Source organism: Cryptomeria japonica, unplaced genomic scaffold (genome assembly GCF_030272615.1).
Source record: "Cryptomeria japonica unplaced genomic scaffold, Sugi_1.0 HiC_scaffold_203, whole genome shotgun sequence".
In the NCBI taxonomy this organism is placed as follows: Eukaryota; Viridiplantae; Streptophyta; class Pinopsida; order Cupressales; family Cupressaceae; genus Cryptomeria; species Cryptomeria japonica.
In genome coordinates this window covers 80,001-99,529 of record NW_026729025.1, presented here as the reverse complement: position 1 = coordinate 99,529, position 19,529 = coordinate 80,001, and the positions used below count along the sequence as shown (strand labels likewise).

Sequence of the window (19,529 nt, the reverse complement as noted above, 5' to 3'; positions counted from 1 at the left end):
GCGCTCCGAAGTGTGCTCCAAAGCTCTCTCCAGCTGCGTGCACCTGCCCCGGCCGCGCACCCGGCCCCGCCCAGCTTCGCTCACCTGTCCCGGGCGTCTGGTGCGGAACCTTAGAGTAAGAAACATCACCGTGCACCTTGGCCAACGTGCGCGACTCGACCGAGCGCGCACTGGCCGAGGTGCACACCGATTTCACCTGGGTGCGCGCGCAGCACCTCGGGCGCACCGGGGTGCGCGCACAACGCCCGGGTTGCACCGTGGCCTGTGTGCTCGGGGCGCCTCGGGTGCGCGCTCGGTGTCGCCCCCGCGCGCGCGGTAGTGCGGGCAGCGCACCCCGGCCCGGCCCGGCCCCGACGAGAACGCAAACGGGCAAAAGGTTTATTCAAATAGCATTGCGATGCCCGGCGAAAAACTAAAAAAGGGTGCAACACCGGGACTTCCCGGGAGGTCACCCATCCCAGTACTACTCCGGCCCAAGCGCGCTTAACTGCGGAGTTCTGATGGGATCCGGTGCACTAACGCTGGTATGATCGCACCCGTTATGAGCTTGTCGCAGTGTGTACTTAGCAAACCGCGACCCACGTGCGAATCCACCCCGGCCACCCACCCCCGTCGAGGTGCACACCCTCCCTCGCGAAGTGCGCCCCGTTCGCCAAGTGTGAGCCCTGCCCGGGTGCGCGCACCTTGCTAGGGCGTCGGGTGTGCACCCGGCCCGGCCTACGTGCGTGCACCTGTAGGGGGCGTCGTGTGCGTGCAGTGTCCCGTCTGCAACGCGGTGCCCACACACCACCTCGGGCGCAACGACCTGCGCTCACATGTGGGCCGAGTGCACCTTGGTGCATGTTCGGGGCGCCTCGGGTGCACGCTCGATCTTGCCCCGGTGCACCAAGGCGCTCGGTTTGCCCCGGGTGCGCACTTGGTGCAAGGTGGGCACCCAAAATAGGGATCAAGCACCAAAACACAAGTTTCGGGATGCAAAATGGGACCCAAGGACCACAAATGCGTTCCAAGACCCATGATGGGTCCACGAGAACAAAAATGTGTTCCGAGACTTAATAAACAAATATTGGGTTTTAGGAGAAGAAACATGCTCTGATGCCCAAAACGAGAATCGACCCCGAAAAGGCCACAGGCCAAAAGTGGGATGCGAGACAAAAAAAAATGGGACCCGAGGACCAAAATTGGGTTCCCAGGTCGAAGACAGGGCAACCGGACAAGAAACGACCTCTAAGGCTCGAAATGAGTCCCGACGACTAAAACTTGACAAGAAGCACCCATCAGGCACCCAACTCGACACCCATGGGATGCCGACCCACCCGGGCTTCCACCTAGCACACCTTGGCACCCACCCACCCTCGCACCCAACCTCGCACCCAACTTAGCACCTTTGAACCCACATTGGCACTCACCCTGACCCTGGCACCTTGGAACCCACATTGGCACTCACCTTGACCCTGGCACCCACCTTTGCACTCACCTTGGGACCCACCCTGGCTCCCACCTCGGCACCCACCCAGACACCCACCTTGGTTCCTTGGCACCCACCTTGGATCCTTGGCACCCACCCCGACACCCACCTTGGCACGCAACTTGGCTACTTGCCACCCACCTTGGCTCCTTGACGCCCACCCCGACAACCACCCCGTGACCTACCCTGGCTAGGGTTGGTGCACACCCACCCTGGTGCCCACCTTGGCACCCACCCTATGACCCACCTTGGCACGCACCTTAGTACCCACCCCGTTACCCACCCTAGGACCCACCCCGTGACCCACCTTGGCCAGGGTGGGTGCCTTGGTGCGCACAACTTGCCTGGGCTGCACACCAGGGCGGGCTCAAGATGGCACCCGCGTTCCGTTTTTTTCACTATCTTTCAAAACGGAAATTTTAAAATCTCATTTTTTTCTTTTTTTTGCCTTTTCTGGAAATTAGTGAAGGCAGCGCATCAAAGGTGCGCAATGCTGGTGCGAACCCGGGAGCGCTCCGATGTGTGCTCCAAGGTGCGGCGTGCACGAAGTCCGAGCCCGGTTTGCCCCGGGTGCGCACCTCGCGTGCACCTTCGCCGGGGTGAGCACCTTGGCTGGGTTGCGCGCCCTGGTGCGTACCAAGGAGCGCTCTGAAGTGTGCTCCAAGGTGCGGCGTGCACGAAGTCGGAGCCCGGTTTGCCCCGGGTGTGCACCTCGGGTGCGCACCTCGCGTGCACCTTCGCTGCGGTGGGCACCTTGGCTGGGTTGCGCGCCTTGGTGGGCACCATGCAGTGCACGAAGTCGGAGCCCGGTTTGCCCCGGGCGCGCACCTCCGCCAGGGTGGGCACCTTGGTGCGCACAACTTGCCTGGGCTGCGCATCAGGAAGGGCTCAAGATGGCACCCGCGTTCCGTTTTTTTCACTATCTTTCAGAACGGAAATTTTAAAATATCGTTTTTTTTTGCCTTTTCTGGAAATTAGTGAAGGCAGCGCATCAAAGGTGCGCAACGCTGGTGCGAACCTGGGAGCGCTCCGATGTGTGCTCCAAGGTGCGGCGTGCACGAAGTCGGAGCCCGGTTTGCCTCGGGTGCGCCCTGGTGGGCACCATGGTGCGCACCAAGGAGCGCTCCGAAGTGTGCTCCAAGGTGCGGCCTGCACGAAGTCGGAGCCCGGTTTGCCCCGGGTGTGCACCTCGGGTGGGCACCTTGGTGCGCATGCCTTGCCTGGGCTGCGCACCAGGGCGGGCTCAAGATGGCACCCGCGTTCCTTTTTTTTCACTATCTTTCAAAACGGAAATTTTAAAATCTCATTTTTTTTTGCCTTTTTCTGGAAATTAGTGAAGGCAGCGCATCAAAGGTGCGCACCTCGCTGCCCACCACGGTGCGCAACGCCGGTGGGCACCCGGGAGTGCTTCGAAGTGTGCTCCAAGGTGCTGCGTGCACGTTGTCGGAGCCCGGTTTGCCCCGGGTGCGCACCTCGCGTGCACCTTCGTCGGGGTGGGCACCTTGGCTTGGTTTGCCCCGGCTGCGCTCCGAAGCGGGGTTATTGGAGCGCCGCCTCTTTTTTTGTCGGAGCGTTTGGTGGGGTTTCTCGCATTGGCTCTTCCGAGGCCCGGTTGCCACCCTGGCGCGCACGAAGTCGGAAGTAGGGTTAATTGCCCGGGTGCGCACCTTTGCCAGGGTGGCACCTTACCTGGGCTGCGCACCAGGGCGGGCTCAAGATGGCACGCGCGTTCCGTTTTTTTCACTATCTTTCAAAACGGAAATTTTAAAATCTCCTTTTTTTTTTGCCTTTTCTGGAAATTAGTGAAGGCAGCGCATCAAAGGTGCGCACCTCGCTGCCCACCTTGGTGTGCTCTGAGGTGCGCACCCGGGAGCGCTACGAAGTGTGCTCCAAGGTGCGGCGTGCACGTTGTCGGAGCCCGATTTGCCCCGGGTGCGCACCTCGCCTGCACCTTGGCCGGGGTGGGCACCTTGGCTGGGTTTGCCCAGGGTGCGCTCCGAAGCGGGGTTACTGGAGCGCCCCCTCTTTTTTTGTCAGAGAGTTTGGTGGGGTTTCTCGCATTGGCTCTTCCCAGGCCCGGTTGTTGGGTGCGCTCCCACCCTGGCGCGCGCGAAGTTGGAAGTTGGGTTAATTGCCCGGGCGCGCACCTTCGCCAGGGTGGGCACCTTGGTGCGCAAACCTTGGCTGGGCTGCGCACCAGGGCGGGCTCAAGATGGCACCAGCATTCCCTTTTTCTCACTATCTTTCAAAACGGAAATTTTAAAATCTCGTTTTTTTTTTGCCTTTTATGGAAATTAGTGAAGGCATCGCATCAAAGGTGCGCACCTCGCTGCCCACCTTGGTGTGCTCCGAGGTGCCCACCACGGTGCGCAACGCCGGTGCGAACCCGGGAGCGCCCCGATGTGTGCTCCAAGGTGCGGCGTGCACGAAGTCGGACCCCGGTTTGCCCCGGGTGCGCACCTCGCGTGCACCTTGGTGCGCACACCTTGGCTGGGTTGCGCGGCCTGGTGGGCACCATGGTGCGCACCAAGGAGCGCTCCGAAGTGTGCTCCAAGGTGCGGCGTGCACGAAGTCGGAGCCCGGTTTGCCCCGGGTGCGCACCTTCGCCGCGGTGGGCACCATGGCGTGCACGAAGTCGGAGCCCGGTTTGCCCCGGGTGCGCACCTCGCGTGCACCTTCGCCGGGGTGGGCACCTCGGCTGGGTTGCGCGCCCTGGTGCGCACCAAGGAGCGCTCTGAAGTGTGCTCCAAGGTGCGGCGTGCACGAAGTCGGAGCCCGGTTTGCCCCGGGTGTGCACCTCGGGTGCGCACCTCGCGTGCACCTTCGCTGCGGTGGGCACCTTGGCTGGGTTGCGCGCCTTGGTGGGCACCATGCAGTGCACGAAGTCGGAGCCCGGATTGCCCCGGGCGCGCACCTCCGCCAGGGTGGGCACCTTGGTGCGCACAACTTGCCTGGGCTGCGCACCAGGAAGGGCTCAAGATGGCACCCGCGTTCCGTTTTTTTCACTATCTTTCAGAACGGAAATTTTAAAATCTCGTTTTTTTTTGCCTTTTCTGGAAATTAGTGAAGGCAGCGCATCAAAGGTGCGCAACGCTGGTGCGAACCTGGGAGCGCTCCGATGTGTGCTCCAAGGTGCGGCGTGCACGAAGTCGGACCCCGGTTTGCCCCGGGTGCGCACCTCGCGTGCACCTTGGTGCGCACACCTTGGCTGGGTTGCGCGCCCTGGTGGGCACCATGGTGCGCACCAAGGAGCGCTCCGAAGTGTGCTCCAAGGTGCGGCGTGCACGAAGTCGGAGCCCGGTTTGCCCCGGGTGCGCACCTCGCGTGCACCTTCGCCGCGGTGGGCACCATGGCGTGCACGAAGTCGGAGCCCGGTTTGCCCCGGGTGCGCACCTCGCGTGCACCTTCGCCGGGGTGGGCACCTTGGTGTGCAGACCTTGGCTGGGTTGCGCGCCCTGGTGGGCACCATGGTGCGCACCAAGGAGCGCTCCGAAGTGTGCTCCAAGGTGCGGCCTGCACGAAGTCGGAGCCCGGTTTGCCCCGGGTGTGCACCTCGGGTGGGCACCTTGGTGCGCATGCCTTGCCTGGGCTGCGCACCAGGGCGGGCTCAAGATGGCACCCGCGTTCCTTTTTTTTCACTATCTTTCAAAACGGAAATTTTAAAATCTCATTTTTTTTTGCCTTTTTCTGGAAATTAGTGAAGGCAGCGCATCAAAGGTGCGCACCTCGCTGCCCACCACGGTGCGCAACGCCGGTGGGCACCCGGGAGTGCTTCGAAGTGTGCTCCAAGGTGCTGCGTGCACGTTGTCGGAGCCCGGTTTGCCCCGGGTGCGCACCTCGCGTGCACCTTCGTCGGGGTGGGCACCTTGGCTGGGTTTGCCCCGGCTGCGCTCCGAAGCGGGGTTATTGGAGCGCCGCCTCTTTTTTTGTCGGAGCGTTTGGTGGGGTTTCTCGCATTGGCTCTTCCGAGGCCCGGTTGCCACCCTGGCGCGCACGAAGTCGGAAGTAGGGTTAATTGCCCGGGTGCGCACCTTTGCCAGGGTGGGCACCTTACCTGGGCTGCGCACCAGGGCGGGCTCAAGATGGCACGCGCGTTCCGTTTTTTTCACTATCTTTCAAAACGGAAATTTTAAAATCTCCTTTTTTTTTTGCCTTTTCTGGAAATTAGTGAAGGCAGCGCATCAAAGGTGCGCACCTCGCTGCCCACCTTGGTGTGCTCTGAGGTGCGCACCCGGGAGCGCTACGAAGTGTGCTCCAAGGTGCGGCGTGCACGTTGTCGGAGCCCGGTTTGCCCCGGGTGCGCACCTCGCCTGCACCTTGGCCGGGGTGGGCACCTTGGCTGGGTTTGCCCAGGGTGCGCTCCGAAGCGGGGTTACTGGAGCGCCCCCTCTTTTTTTGTCAGAGCGTTTGGTGGGGTTTCTCGCATTGGCTCTTCCCAGGCCCGGTTGTTGGGTGCGCTCCCACCCTGGCGCGCGCGAAGTTGGAAGTTGGATTAATTGCCCGGGCGCGCACCTTCGCCAGGGTGGGCACCTTGGTGCGCACACCTTGGCTGGGCTGCGCACCAGGGTGGGCTCAAGATGGCACCAGCATTCCCTTTTTCTCACTATCTTTCAAAACGGAAATTTTAAAATCTCATTTTTTTTTTGCCTTTTATGGAAATTAGTGAAGGCATCGCATCAAAGGTGCGCACCTCGCTGCCCACCTTGGTGTGCTCCGAGGTGCCCACCACGGTGCGCAACGCCGGTGCGAACCCGGGAGCGCCCCGATGTGTGCTCCAAGGTGCGGCGTGCACGAAGTCGGACCCCGGTTTGCCCCGGGTGCGCACCTCGCGTGCACCTTGGTGCGCACACCTTGGCTGGGTTGCGCGGCCTGGTGGGCACCATGGTGCGCACCAAGGAGCGCTCCGAAGTGTGCTCCAAGGTGCGGCGTGCACGAAGTCGGAGCCCGGTTTGCCCCGGGTACGCACCTCGCGTGCACCTTCGCCGGGGTGGGCACCTCGGCTGGGTTGCGCGCCCTGGTGCGCACCAAGGAGCGCTCCGAAGTGTGCTCCAAGGTGCGGCGTGCACGAAGTCGGAGCCCGGTTTGCCCCGGGTGCGCACCTTCGCCGCGGTGCGCACCATGGCGTGCACGAAGTCGGAGCCCGGTTTGCCCCGGGTGCGCACCTCGCGTGCACCTTCGGCGGGGTTGCGCGCCCTGGTGGGCACCATGGTGCGCACCAAGGAGCGCTCCGAAGTGTGCTCCAAGGTGCGGCGTGCACGAAGTCGGAGCCCGGTTTGCCCCGGGTGCGCACCTCGCGTGCACCTTCGGCGGGGTTGCGCGCCCTGGTGGGCACCATGGTGCGCACCAAGGAGCGCTCCGAAGTGTGCTCCAAGGTGCGGCGTGCACGAAGTCGGAGCCCGGTTTGCCCCGGGTGCGCACCTCGCGTGCACCTTCGCCGCGGTGGGCACCATGGCGTGCACGAAGTCGGAGCCCGGTTTGCCCCGGGTGCGCACCTCGCGTGCACCTTCGCCGGGGTGGGCACCTCGGCTGGGTTGCGCGCCCTGGTGCGCACCAAGGAGCGCTCCGAAGTGTGCTCCAAGGTGCGGCGTGCACGAAGTCGGAGCCCGGTTTGCCCCGGGTGCGCACCTCGCGTGCACCTTCGCCAGGGTGGGCACCTCGGTGCGCACACCTTCTCAATGTTTTCTTGCCTTTTCTGGAAATTGGTGAAGGCAGCGCATCAAAGGTGCGCACCTCGGTGTGCTCCGAGGTGCGAACCCGAGAGCGCTCCGAGGTGCCCACGAAGTCGAAAGTCGGGTTAATTGCATTGTTTTCCCCGGGTGCGCTCCGAGGTGCGCAACATCGGCGCGCACCAAGGAGGGCTCCGAAGTGTGCTCCAAGGTGCGCACGATGGCGTGCACCTCTGGTGCGCACGATTCGGAGCTCGGTTTGACCGGGGTGCGCACACCTTGGCTGGGTTGCGCACCTTTTGTGCGCTCCAAGGTGCGCACGAAGTCGGAGCTCGGTTTGCCCCGGGTGCGCACCTTCGCCAGGGTGCGCACCTTGATGCGCACGCCTTGGCTGGGCTGCGCACCTTGGTGGGCGCCATGGTGCGCACCTTTCGTGCGCTCCAAGGTGCGCACGAAGTCGGAGCTCGGTTTGCCCCGGGTGCGCACCTTGGTGGGCGCCATGGTGCACTCCGAGGTGCCCAAGATTGGTGCGCACCAAGGAGCGCTCCGAAGTGCGCTCCAAGGTGCGCGCGAAGTCGAAAGTTGGGTTAATTGTCCGGTTTGCCTCGGGTGCGCACCTTGCGTGCACCTTCGCCAGGGTGGGCGCCTTGGTGCGCACACCTTGGCTGGGCTGCGCACACCTTGGCACCCGCGTTTCCTTCATTTTAAATTTTTTTTTTTACAATCTCTCAAGTGGGAAATTCTATAATCTCAACTTTTTTTGCCTTTTCAGGAAACTTTTGAATGGAGCGCATCATTGGTGCGCTCCGAAGTGTGCTCCAAAGCTCTCTCCAGCTGCGTGCACCTGCCCCGGCCGCGCACCCGGCCCCGCCCAGCTTCGCTCACCTGTCCCGGGCGTCTGGTGCGGAACCTTAGAGTAAGAAACATCACCGTGCACCTTGGCCAACGTGCGCGACTCGACCGAGCGCGCACTGGCCGAGGTGCACACCGATTTCACCTGGGTGCGCGCGCAGCACCTCGGGCGCACCGGGGTGCGCGCACAACGCCCGGGTTGCACCGTGGCCTGTGTGCTCGGGGTGCCTCGGGTGCGCGCTCGGTGTCGCCCCCGCGCGCGCGGTAGTGCGGGCAGCGCACCCCGGCCCGGCCCGGCCCCGACGAGAACGCAAACGGGCAAAAGGTTTATTCAAATAGCATTGCGACGCCCGGCGAAAAACTAAAAAAGGGTGCAACACCGGGACTTCCCGGGAGGTCACCCATCCCAGTACTACTCCGGCCCAAGCGCGCTTAACTGCGGAGTTCTGATGGGATCCGGTGCACTAATGCTGGTATGATCGCACCCGTTATGAGCTTGTCGCAGTGTGTACTTAGCAAACCGCGACCCACGTGCGAATCCACCCCGGCCACCCACCCCCGTCGAGGTGCACACCCTCCCTCGCGAAGTGCGCCCCGTTCGCCAAGTGTGAGCCCTGCCCGGGTGCGCGCACCTTGCTAGGGCGTCGGGTGTGCACCCGGCCCGGCCTACGTGCGTGCACCTGGAGGGGGCGTCGTGTGCGTGCAGTGTCCCGTCTGCAACGCGGTGCCCACACACCACCTCGGGCGCAACGACCTGCGCTCACATGTGGGCCGAGTGCACCTTGGTGCATGTTCGGGGCGCCTCGGGTGCACGCTCGATCTTGCCCCGGTGCACCAAGGCGCTCGGTTTGCCCCGGGTGCGCACTTGGTGCAAGGTGGGCACCCAAAATAGGGATCAAGCACCAAAACACAAGTTTCGGGATGCAAAATGGGACCCAAGGACCACAAATGCGTTCCAAGACCCATGATGGGTCCACGAGAACAAAAATGTGTTCCGAGACTTAATAAACAAATATTGGGTTTTAGGAGAAGAAACATGCTCTGATGCCCAAAACGAGAATCGACCCCGAAAAGGCCACAGGCCAAAAGTGGGATGCGAGACAAAAAAAAATGGGACCCGAGGACCAAAATTGGGTTCCCAGGTCGAAGACAGGGCAACCGGACAAGAAACGACCTCTAAGGCTCGAAATGAGTCCCGACGACTAAAACTTGACAAGAAGCACCCATCAGGCACCCAACTCGACACCCATGGGATGCCGACCCACCCGGGCTTCCACCTAGCACACCTTGGCACCCACCCACCCTCGCACCCAACCTCGCACCCAACTTAGCACCTTTGAACCCACATTGGCACTCACCCTGACCCTGGCACCTTGGAACCCACATTGGCACTCACCTTGACCCTGGCACCCACCTTTGCACTCACCTTGGGACCCACCCTGGCTCCCACCTCGGCACCCACCCAGACACCCACCTTGGTTCCTTGGCACCCACCTTGGATCCTTGGCACCCACCCCGACACCCACCTTGGCACGCAACTTGGCTACTTGCCACCCACCTTGGCTCCTTGACGCCCACCCCGACAACCACCCCGTGACCTACCCTGGCTAGGGTTGGTGCACACCCACCCTGGTGCCCACCTTGGCACCCACCCTATGACCCACCTTGGCACGCACCTTAGTACCCACCCCGTTACCCACCCTAGGACCCACCCCGTGACCCACCTTGGCCAGGGTGGGTGCACCCACCCTGGTGCCCACCTTGGCACCCACCCATCCTAGCACCCAGCCTGTGACCGGGCTTGGAACCCAACCTTGCACCCGCACCCGTCTTGGCCAGTGTGGGTGCGCACCCATCCTGGCACCCACGTTGTGACACACCCTTTAACCCACGCACCCTAGCACCCACGTTGGCACCCACCTTGGAACCCAACCTAGCAACTTGGCACCCACCCCGTGACCCACCTTGGCATCCACCATAGCAGTCGCCGACTTGGCACCCACCTCGGCACCCACCTTGACACTTGTGGACCCACCTTGCCACTCACCCTAGCATCGACCCATCCTAGCACCCACCCTGGCACCTTTGCACCCTAGCACTCACCCATCCTAGCACCTAACCTGTGACCCACCTTGACACTCACCCTCGCACCCACCTTGGAACCCAACCTAGCACCCACCCACCCTGACACCAACCCTAGCACCTACCCACCCTTGCACCCACCCTGTGACCCATCTTGGCACCCACCCATCCTACCACTCAACCTATCACCCACCTTCTCACCCACCTTGGCATCCACCTTAGCACCCACCCACACTGGCACCTTGGCACCCACCTCGGGCAAGGTGGGTGCACACCCACCCTGGCACCCAATTTAGAACCCACCGAGCATGTTACCCACCTTGGCACCCACATTGCAGCCCACCCTAGTACCCACCCTATGACCCACATTGGCATCCACACCCTAGCACCCAGGCACCTCGACACCCGCCTTGACACCCACCCTAGCACTGAACCTGTGACCCACCTTGGAACTCACCCTAGAACCCACCCACCCTGTGAACCACCTTGGCATCCACCTTAGCACCCACCCACCTTGGCACCCACTCTAGCACTCACCCATCCTAACACCCAACTTGTTACCCACCTTGGCACCCGCCCTCGCGTCCACCTTGAAACCCACCCTAGCACCCACCCACGCAGGAGCCCACCTTGGCACCCAACCTAACACCCACGCATCCTGGCACCCAACTTGTGACCCACCTTGGAACCCACCCTAGTACCCACCTTTGAACCCACTATATCACCAACCCACCTTGGCACCCACCCTATGACCCTCTTTGGAATCCACCCTAGCACGCACCCACCCTGGCACCCACCATGGAGCGCACCCTAGCACCCACCCACCTCGGCACGCACCTCAACACCCACCTTGGTGTGCGCACTGCGCCAACCTCTCAAAGACCCTATGTGGTGCGCTCCAAAGTGTACACCTTTGGTGCGCTCCAAGGTGCGCACCTTTGGTGCACACCGAGGTGCACACCAAAGTGTGCACCGAGGTGAGCACCAAAGTGCACTCCAGGGTGCACACCAAGGCGTGCACCTTTGGTGCGGTCAATGCAAACGAATTCGGAAGTTGGGGTCGATGTCCTAATCGCTGCTGCAGACTACACGTATGAGAATCGGACAAATAGCTTTATATAGGGGAGGTGTTGCGTTTGATGGGTCGACTCCCCTGGTTGTGTGCACTGCACCAACTTCAAAGACCCTGTCTTGTTTAAGAAGTCAAAAGTTGGGGTGGATGTCCTAATCATTGCTGCAGTCTACGCATGTATGAGAATCAGACAAATAGCTTATATAGGGGAGGTGTTGCATTCGGTGGGTTGACTCCCCTGGTTGTGCGCACTGCGCCAACCTCAAAGACCCCGCATAGCAGAAGAAGTCGGAAGTCGGATTTTGGTGAGCACCAAGGCGTGCACCTTTGGTGCGGTCAACGCAGACGAATTCAGAAGTTGGGGTGGATGTCCTAATCGTTGTTGCAGGCTACACATGTATGAGAATCAGACAAATAGCTTATATAGGGGAGGTGTTGGGTTTGATGGGTCAACTCCCTTGGTTGTGCGCATTACGCCAACCTCAAAGACCTTGTTTTCGTTAAGAAGTCAAAAGTTGGGGTCAATGTCCTAATGGCTCCTGCAGGCTACACATGTATGAGAATCGGACAAATAGCTTATATAGGGGAGGTGTTGGGTTTGATGGGTCGACTCCCCTGGTTGTGCGCATTACGTCAACCTCAAAGACCTTGTTTTCGTTAAGAAGTCAAAAGTTGGGGTCGATGTCCTAATTGCTCCTGTAGACTACACATGTATGAGAATCAGACAAATAGCTTATATAGGGGAGGTGTTGGGTTTGATGGGTTGACTCCCCTAGTTGTTCGCATTACACCAACCTCAAAGACCTTGTTTTCGTTTAGAAGCCGAAAGTTGGGGTCGATGTCCTAATTGCTCCTGCAGGCTACGCATGTATGAGAATCAGACAAATAGCTTATATAGGGGAGGTGTTGGGTTTGATGGGTCGACTCCCCTGGTTGTGCGCATTGCGCCAACCTCAAAGACCCTGCATTGCGGATGAAGTCGAAAGTCAGAGTTTGGTGTGCTACAAGGTGTGGTCGAAGGTGCTCACCTAGGTGTGCACCTTTGGAGCACAGGAAAAGTGCCCTCCAAAAGTGCGCACCTTTGGAGTGCACAAAAGTGCCCTCCAAAAGTGCGCACCTTTGGAGCGCAGAAAAGTGCCCTCCAAAAAGTGCCCTCCAAAAGTGCGCACCTTTGGAGCGCAGAAAAGTGCCCTCCAAAAAGTGCCCTCCAAAAGTGCGCACCTTTGGAGCGCAGAAAAGTGCCCTCCAAAAAGTGCCCTCCAAAAGTGCGCACCTTTGGAGCGCAGAAAAGTGCCCTCCAAAAAGTGCCCTCCAAAAGTGCGCACCTTTGGAGCGCAGAAAAGTGCCCTCCAAAAAGTGCCCTCCAAAAGTGCGCACCTTTGGAGCGCAGAAAAGTGCCCTCCAAAAAGTGCCCTCCAAAAGTGCGCACCTTTGGAGCGCAGAAAAGTGCCCTCCAAAAAGTGCCCTCCAAAAGTGCGCACCTTTGGAGCGCAGAAAAGTGCCCTCCAAAAAGTGCCCTCCAAAAGTGCGCACCTTTGGAGCGCAGAAAAGTGCCCTCCAAAAAGTGCCCTCCAAAAGTGCGCACCTTTGGAGCGCAGAAAAGTGCCCTCCAAAAAGTGCCCTCCAAAAGTGCGCACCTTTGGAGCGCAGAAAAGTGCCCTCCAAAAGTGCGCACTTTTGGTGCGCACCAAGGCGCTGGTTCGGTCGTTGCAGGCGAGTTCGGAAGTTGGGGTCGATGTCCTGAGCGGAGGTGCAAACTACACAGGTGTCGGAATCGGACAAATAGCTTATATAGGGGAGGTGTATGCTTCGATGGGTCGACTCCCCAGGTTGAGCGCACCGCGCCAACCTCAAAGACCCTACGGTATGGATGAAGTCGGAAGTTGGGTCCGATGACCGATTCGATTAGTAGGTATGCTCATGAGGTCGGAATTTGGGTCCGATGACCTGCCATGTGCAGGAAGGCGAATGTTGACACTGTGCGTTGCAAGGTGCACACCAAGGCGCTGGTGCGGTCTTTTTAGTCGAGTTCGGAAGTTGGGGTCGATGTCCTGATCGGAGGTGCAAGCTACACAGGTGTGGGAATCGGACAAATAGCTTATATAGGGGAGGTGTATGCTTCGTTGGGTCGACTCCCCGGGTTGAGCGCACCGCGCCAACCTCAAAGACCCTACGGTATGGATGAAGTCGGAAGTTGGGTCCGATGACCGATTCGATATGTAGGCATACTCGCGAGGTCGGAATTTGGGTCCGATGACCTGCCACGTGCAGGAAGGCGAATGTTGGCACTGTGCGTTGCAAGGTGCGCACCAAGGCGCTGGTTCGGTCGTTGGAGGCGAGTTCGGAAGTTGGGGTCGATGTCTTGATCGGAGGTGCAAACTACACAGGTGTGGGAATCGGACAAATAGCTTATATAGGGGAGGTGTATGCTTCGTTGGGTCGACTCCCCGGGTTGAGCGCACCGCGCCAACCTCAAAGACCCTACGGTATGGATGAAGTCGGAAGTTGGGTCCGATGACCGATTCGATATGTAGGCATACTCGCGAGGTCGGAATTTGGGTCCGATGACCTGCCATGTGCAGGAAGGCGAATGTTGGGACTGTGCGTCGCAAGGTGCGCACCAAGGCGCTGGTGCCGTCGTTGCAGTCGAGTTCGGAAGTTGGGGTCGATGTCCTGGTCAGAGGTGCAAACTACACAGGTGTGGGAATCGGACAAATAGCTTATATAGGGGAGGTGTATGCTTCGATGGGTCGACTCCCTGGGTTGAGCGCACCGCGCCAACCTCAAAGACCCTACAGTATGGATGAAGTCGGAAGTTGGGTCCGATGACCGATTCGATACGTAGGCATATTGGCGAGGTCTGAATTTGTGTCCGATGACCTGCCATGCGCAGGAAGGCGGAATTTGGGTCCGATGACCGAGTTGATGGCGTGCCATGCGCAGAAAGGCGGAATTTGGGTCCGATGACCGAGTTGATGTTGATGGCCCGCCATGCACAGGAAGGCGGAATTTGGGTCCGATGACCGATTTGAAGGCGTGCCATACGCAAAAAGGCGGAGTTTGGGTCCGATGACCGAGTTGATATTGATGGCCCGCCATGCGCAGGAAGGCGGAATTTGGGTCCGATGACCTGACATACGCATGGAGTCCGACTCGGGGGCCGATGTTCGATTCGATGACTTGCATTGTGGGTAAAGTCGGAAGTTGTGGTCTTTGACCCGATTCGATGACCAGACTTCGGCTGCTTGAGAATCGGACAAATAACTTATATAGGGGAGGTAGTGTTCTCGAGCATCCTCCCCCCGTGCCCGTTTATGTCGATTGATGCTGGTGCTCGACTGGTTGGAGCGCTCGGATGCAAAAATCTTGCACCAGGATTTATCGATTGTGATGGACACGGCAAGTCTCCTGATTGCTATGCAGGAGCTCATCGTGAATCTCTATGCGGCCTTGGTATGGACTCGACCTGCGGAATGGTTCGGCAATGGTAGTCGCTCCAACACGTCCTTGCAATGGCCACAGAGGTGATTCGACTAGAGCTCCAGTCTAGCTTTTGGGTTGCTTGGCGGACTGGTATAGCCGCGATCGAGTTCCGGCCATGAACGTTTTAGATAGCTCTTGGGCTTTCTGGGACGGAAGTCGGAAGTTTGGGCTGTTGTCCGATTTGATGACCATTCTTCGGATGTGTGAGAATCGGACAAATAACTTATATAGGGGACTGTGTTGTCTCACGCAGCCCCCTCCGTGCCCCTCTATCTCGACCGATGTTGGTGCTTGAAAGGGTTGGGATCGCTCGGATTTATAAACGTGCACCACCATTTGTCGAGTGTGAGGGACGCGGCAGGTCTCCTAAATGCTATGCGGGCGCTCTCTGAGAATCTCTATCCGGCCTCGACACAGACTAGTCTTGCTGAATGGTTTGGCACTGGTAGTCGATCCAACACGTCGTTGTTGTGGCCGCCTAGGCGATTCGATTCGAGCCCCCGTCTAGCTTTTGGGTTGCTTGGCGGATTTTGCCCTATCCGCAAGTGAGCTCGGTCCCTAAACGTTCGAGAAACCCGATTGCTATGCGCCGACTCTCTTTCTTGCGAGCCTCCATCTAGCTTTTGGGTCTCTACGGAACGGAAGTCGGAATCTGGGACCGTTGTTTGATTCGACGAGGCAGACTACGGTTGTGCGAGAATCGGACAAATAACTTATATAGGGGAGGTGTTGACTGGAGCATTCTCCCCCGTGCCCCTCTAACTCGACCAATGCTGGCGCTCGAACGGTGGTAGCGCTCGGATTTTCATTGAGCGCCAGCATTGGTCGATTTAGAGGGGCATGCGAGATTCCCGAATGCTATGCGAGGGCTCTAACGGAAATGTCTATTGGTTTCGGTATGGATGCAATTGCGAGTGGTTCGGCAAAGGTAGTCGTTCCGATGCGTCCATGTCGTGGCCAAATCGATAATTCGATTTGAGCCCTCGTATAGCATTTGGGTCTCTCGATGTGATTCCGCATTCCAGTCCCTTTGGGCACTGCTTGAGCCGCATCCCAGGGGGTTCCCTTCCCAATAATCTGCCTCGCAACCCGATTGCTATGCGGTGAGGCTCCTCGGCCGCCTCGGAACTATCTGTGTATCAGACGCATCGCGGGATAAGGGGTTGGCAACGGTAGTCGCCCCAAGCGCGTCCGATGCTTGGACCATTCCGAGGCGGCCCTGAAGCCTCTTCCGTCTAGCCGTTGGGTCCTTCTCGCCGCATCCCTCGCCTCGCACCCCGATTGCTATGCGGTGAGGCTCCTCGGCCGCCTCGGAACTATCTGTGTATCGGACGCGTCGCGGGATAAGGGGTTGTCACTGGTAGTCGCCCCAAGCGCGTCCGATGCTTGGACCATTCCGAGGCGGCCCTGAAGCCTCTTCCGTCTAGCCGTTGGGTCCTTCTCGCCGCATCCCTCGCCTCGCACCCCGATTGCTATGCGGTGAGGCTCCTCGGCCGCCTCGGAACTATCTGTGTATCGGACGCGTCGCGGGATAAGGGGTTGTCATTGGTAGTCGCCCCAAGCGCGTCCGATGCTTGGACCATTCCGAGGCGGCCCTGAAGCCTCTTCCGTCTAGCCGTTGGGTCCTTCTCGCCGCATCCCTCGCCTCGCACCCCGATTGCTATGCGGTGAGGCTCCTCGGCCGCCTCGGAACTATCTGTGTATCGGACGCGTCGCGGGATAAGGGGTTGTCATTGGTAGTCGCCCCAAGCGCGTCCGATGCTTGGACCATTCCGAGGCGGCCCTGAAGCCTCTTCCGTCTAGCCGTTGGGTCCTTCTCGCCGCATCCCTCGCCTCGCACCCCGATTGCTATGCGGTGAGGCTCCTCGGCCGCCTCGGAACTATCTGTGTATCGGACGCGTCGCGGGATAAGGGGTTGTCACTGGTAGTCGCCCCAAGCGCGTCCGATGCTTGGACCATTCCGAGGCGGCCCTGAAGCCTCTTCCGTCTAGCCGTTGGGTCCTTCTCGCCGCATCCCTCGCCTCGCACCCCGATTGCTATGCGGTGAGGCTCCACGGCCGCCTCGGAACTATCTGTGTATCGGACGCGTCGCGGGATAAGGGGTTGTCACTGGTAGTCGCCCCAAGCGCGTTCGATGCTTGGACCATTCCGAGGCGGCCCTGAAGCCTCTTCCGTCTAGCCGTTGGGTCCTTCTCGCCGCATCCCTCGCCTCGCACCCCGATTGCTATGCGGTGAGGCTCCTCGGCCGCCTTGGAACTATCTGTGTATCGGACGCGTCGCGGGATAAGGGGTTGTCACTGGTAGTCGCCCCAAGCGCGTCCGATGCTTGGACCATTCCGAGGCGGACCCGAAGCCTCTTCCGTCTAGCCGTTGGGTCCTTCTCGCCGCATCCTTCGCCTCGCACCCCGATTGCTATGCGGTGAGGCTCCTCGGCCGCCTCGGAACTATCTGTGTATCGGACGCGTCGCGGGATAAGGGGTTGTCACTGGTAGTCGCCCCAAGCGCGTCCGATGCTTGGACCATTCCGAGGCGGACCCGAAGCCTCTTCCGTCTAGCCGTTGGGTCCTTCTCGCCGCATCCCTCGCCTCGCACCCCGATTGCTATGCGGTGAGGCTCCTCGGCCGCCTTGGAACTATCTGTGTATCGGACGCGTCGCGGGATAAGGGGTTGTCACTGGTAGTCGCCCCAAGCGCGTCCGATGCTTGGACCATTCCGAGGCGGACCCGAAGCCTCTTCCGTCTAGCCGTTGGGTCCTTCTCGCCGCATCCCTCGCCTCGCACCCCGATTGCTATGCGGTGAGGCTCCTCGGCCGCCTTGGAACTATCTGTGTATCGGACGCGTCGCGGGATAAGGGGTTGTCACTGGTAGTCGCCCCAAGCGCGTCCGATGCTTGGACCATTCCGAGGCGGACCCGAAGCCTCTTCCGTCTAGCCGTTGGGTCCTTCTCGCCGCATCCCTCACCTCGCACCCCGATTGCTATGCGGTGAGGCTCCTCGGCCGCCTTGGAACTATCTGTGTATCGGACGCGTCGCGGGATAAGGGGTTGTCACTGGTAGTCGCCCCAAGCGCGTCCGATGCTTGGACCATTCCGAGGCGGCCCCGAAGCCTCTTCCGTCTAGCCGTTGGGTCCTTCTCGCCGCATCCCTCGCCTCGCACCCCGATTGCTATGCGGTGAGGCTCCTCGGCCGCCTTGGAACTATCTGTGTATCGGACGCGTCGCGGGATAAGGGGTTGTCACTGGTAGTCGCCCCAAGCGCGTCCGATGCTTGGACCATTCCGAGGCGGCCCCGAAGCCTCTTCCGTGTAGCCGTTGGGTCCTTCTCGCCGCATCCCTCGCCTCGCACCCCGATTGCTATGCGGTGAGGCTCCTCGGCCGCCTTGGAACTATCTGTGTATCGGACGCGTCGCGGGATAAGGGGTTGTCACTGGTAGTCGCCCCAAGCGCGTCCGATGCTTGGACCATTCCGAGGCGGACCTGAAGCCTCTTCCCTCTAGCCGTTGGGGCTTTCTCGCCGCATCCCTCGCCTCGCACCCTGATTGCTATGCTGTGAGGCTCCTCGGCCGCCTTGGAACTATCTGTGTATCGGACGCATCGCGGGATAAGGGGTTGGCAGTGGTAGTCGCCCCAAGCGCATCCGATGCTTGGACCATTCCGAGGCGGCCCTGCAGCCTCTTCCGTCTAGCCGTTGGGGCCATCTCGCCGCATCCCCCACCTCGCACCACGATTGCTATGCGGTGAGGCTCCTTGGCCGCCTCGGAACTATCTGTGTATCGGACGCATCGCGGGATAAGGGGTTGTCACTGGTAGTCGCCCCAAGCGCGTCCGATGCTTGGACTATTCCGAGGCGGCCCTGCAGCCTCTTCCGTCTAGCCGTTGGGGCCATCTCGCTGCATCCCCCACCTCCTCGGCCGCCTCGGAACTATCTGTGTATCGGACGCATCGCGGGATAAGGGGTTGGCAGTGGTAGTCGCCCCAAGCGCGTCCGATGCTTGGACTATTCCGAGGCAGCCCTGCAGCCTCTTCCGTCTAGCCTTTGGGGCCATCTCGCCGCATCCCTCGCCTCGCACCCCGATTGCTATGCGGTGAGGCTCCTCGGCCGCCTGGGAACTATCTTCGTATCGGACGCATCGCGGGATAAGGGGTTGTCACTGGTAGTCGCCCCAAGCGCGTCCGATGCTTGGACTATTCCGAGGCGGCCCTGTGGCCTCTTCCGTCTAGCCGTTGGGGCCATCTCGCCGCATCCCCCACCTCGCACCCCGATTGCTATGCGGTGAGGCTCTTCGGCCGCCTTGGAACTATCTTCGTATCGGACGCATCGCGGGATAAGGGGTTGTCACTGGTAGTGGCCCCAAGCGCGTCCGATGCTTGGACTATTCCGAGGCGGCCCTGCAGCCTCTTCCGTCTAGCCGTTGGGGCCATCTCGCCGCATCCCCCACCTCGCACCCCGATTGCTATGCGGTGAGGCTCCTCGGCCGCCTTGGAACTATCTTCGTATCGGACGCATCGCGGGATAAGGGGTTGTCACTGGTAGTCGCCCCAAGCGCGTCCGATGCTTGGACTATTCCGACGCGGCCCTGTGGCCTCTTCCGTCTAGCCGTTGGGGCCATCTCGCCGCATCCCCCACCTCGCACCCCGATTGCTATGCGGTGAGGCTCCTCGGCCGCCTTGGAACCATCTTCGTATCGGACGCATCGCGGGATAGGGGGCTGTCACTGGTAGTCGCCCCAAGCGTGTCCGATGCTTGGACCATTCCTAGGCGGCCCTGAAGCCTCTTCCGTCTAGCCGTTGGGGCCTTCCCGCCCCATCCCTCGCCTCGCACCCCCGATTGCTATGCGGTGAGGCTCCTCGGCCGCCTTGGAACCATCTGTGTATCGGACGCATCGCGGGATAAGGGGTTGGCACTGG

The 19,529-nt window shown here is 60.5% G+C and overlaps 2 non-coding genes across 2 annotated transcripts; both read right to left on the bottom strand.

Annotated features, from left to right (window-relative positions):
• Window positions 1-419: 419 nt before the first annotated feature.
• LOC131868355 (5S ribosomal RNA) lies at window positions 420-538 on the bottom strand. The gene has a single exon (XR_009366819.1). It is a non-coding gene; the product is annotated as a 5S ribosomal RNA (ribosomal RNA).
• Window positions 539-8,354: 7,816 nt separating this feature from the next.
• On the bottom strand, window positions 8,355-8,473 carry LOC131868326 (5S ribosomal RNA). Its single transcript, XR_009366792.1, has one exon. It is a non-coding gene; the product is annotated as a 5S ribosomal RNA (ribosomal RNA).
• Between the last annotated feature and the right edge of the window lie 11,056 nt (window positions 8,474-19,529).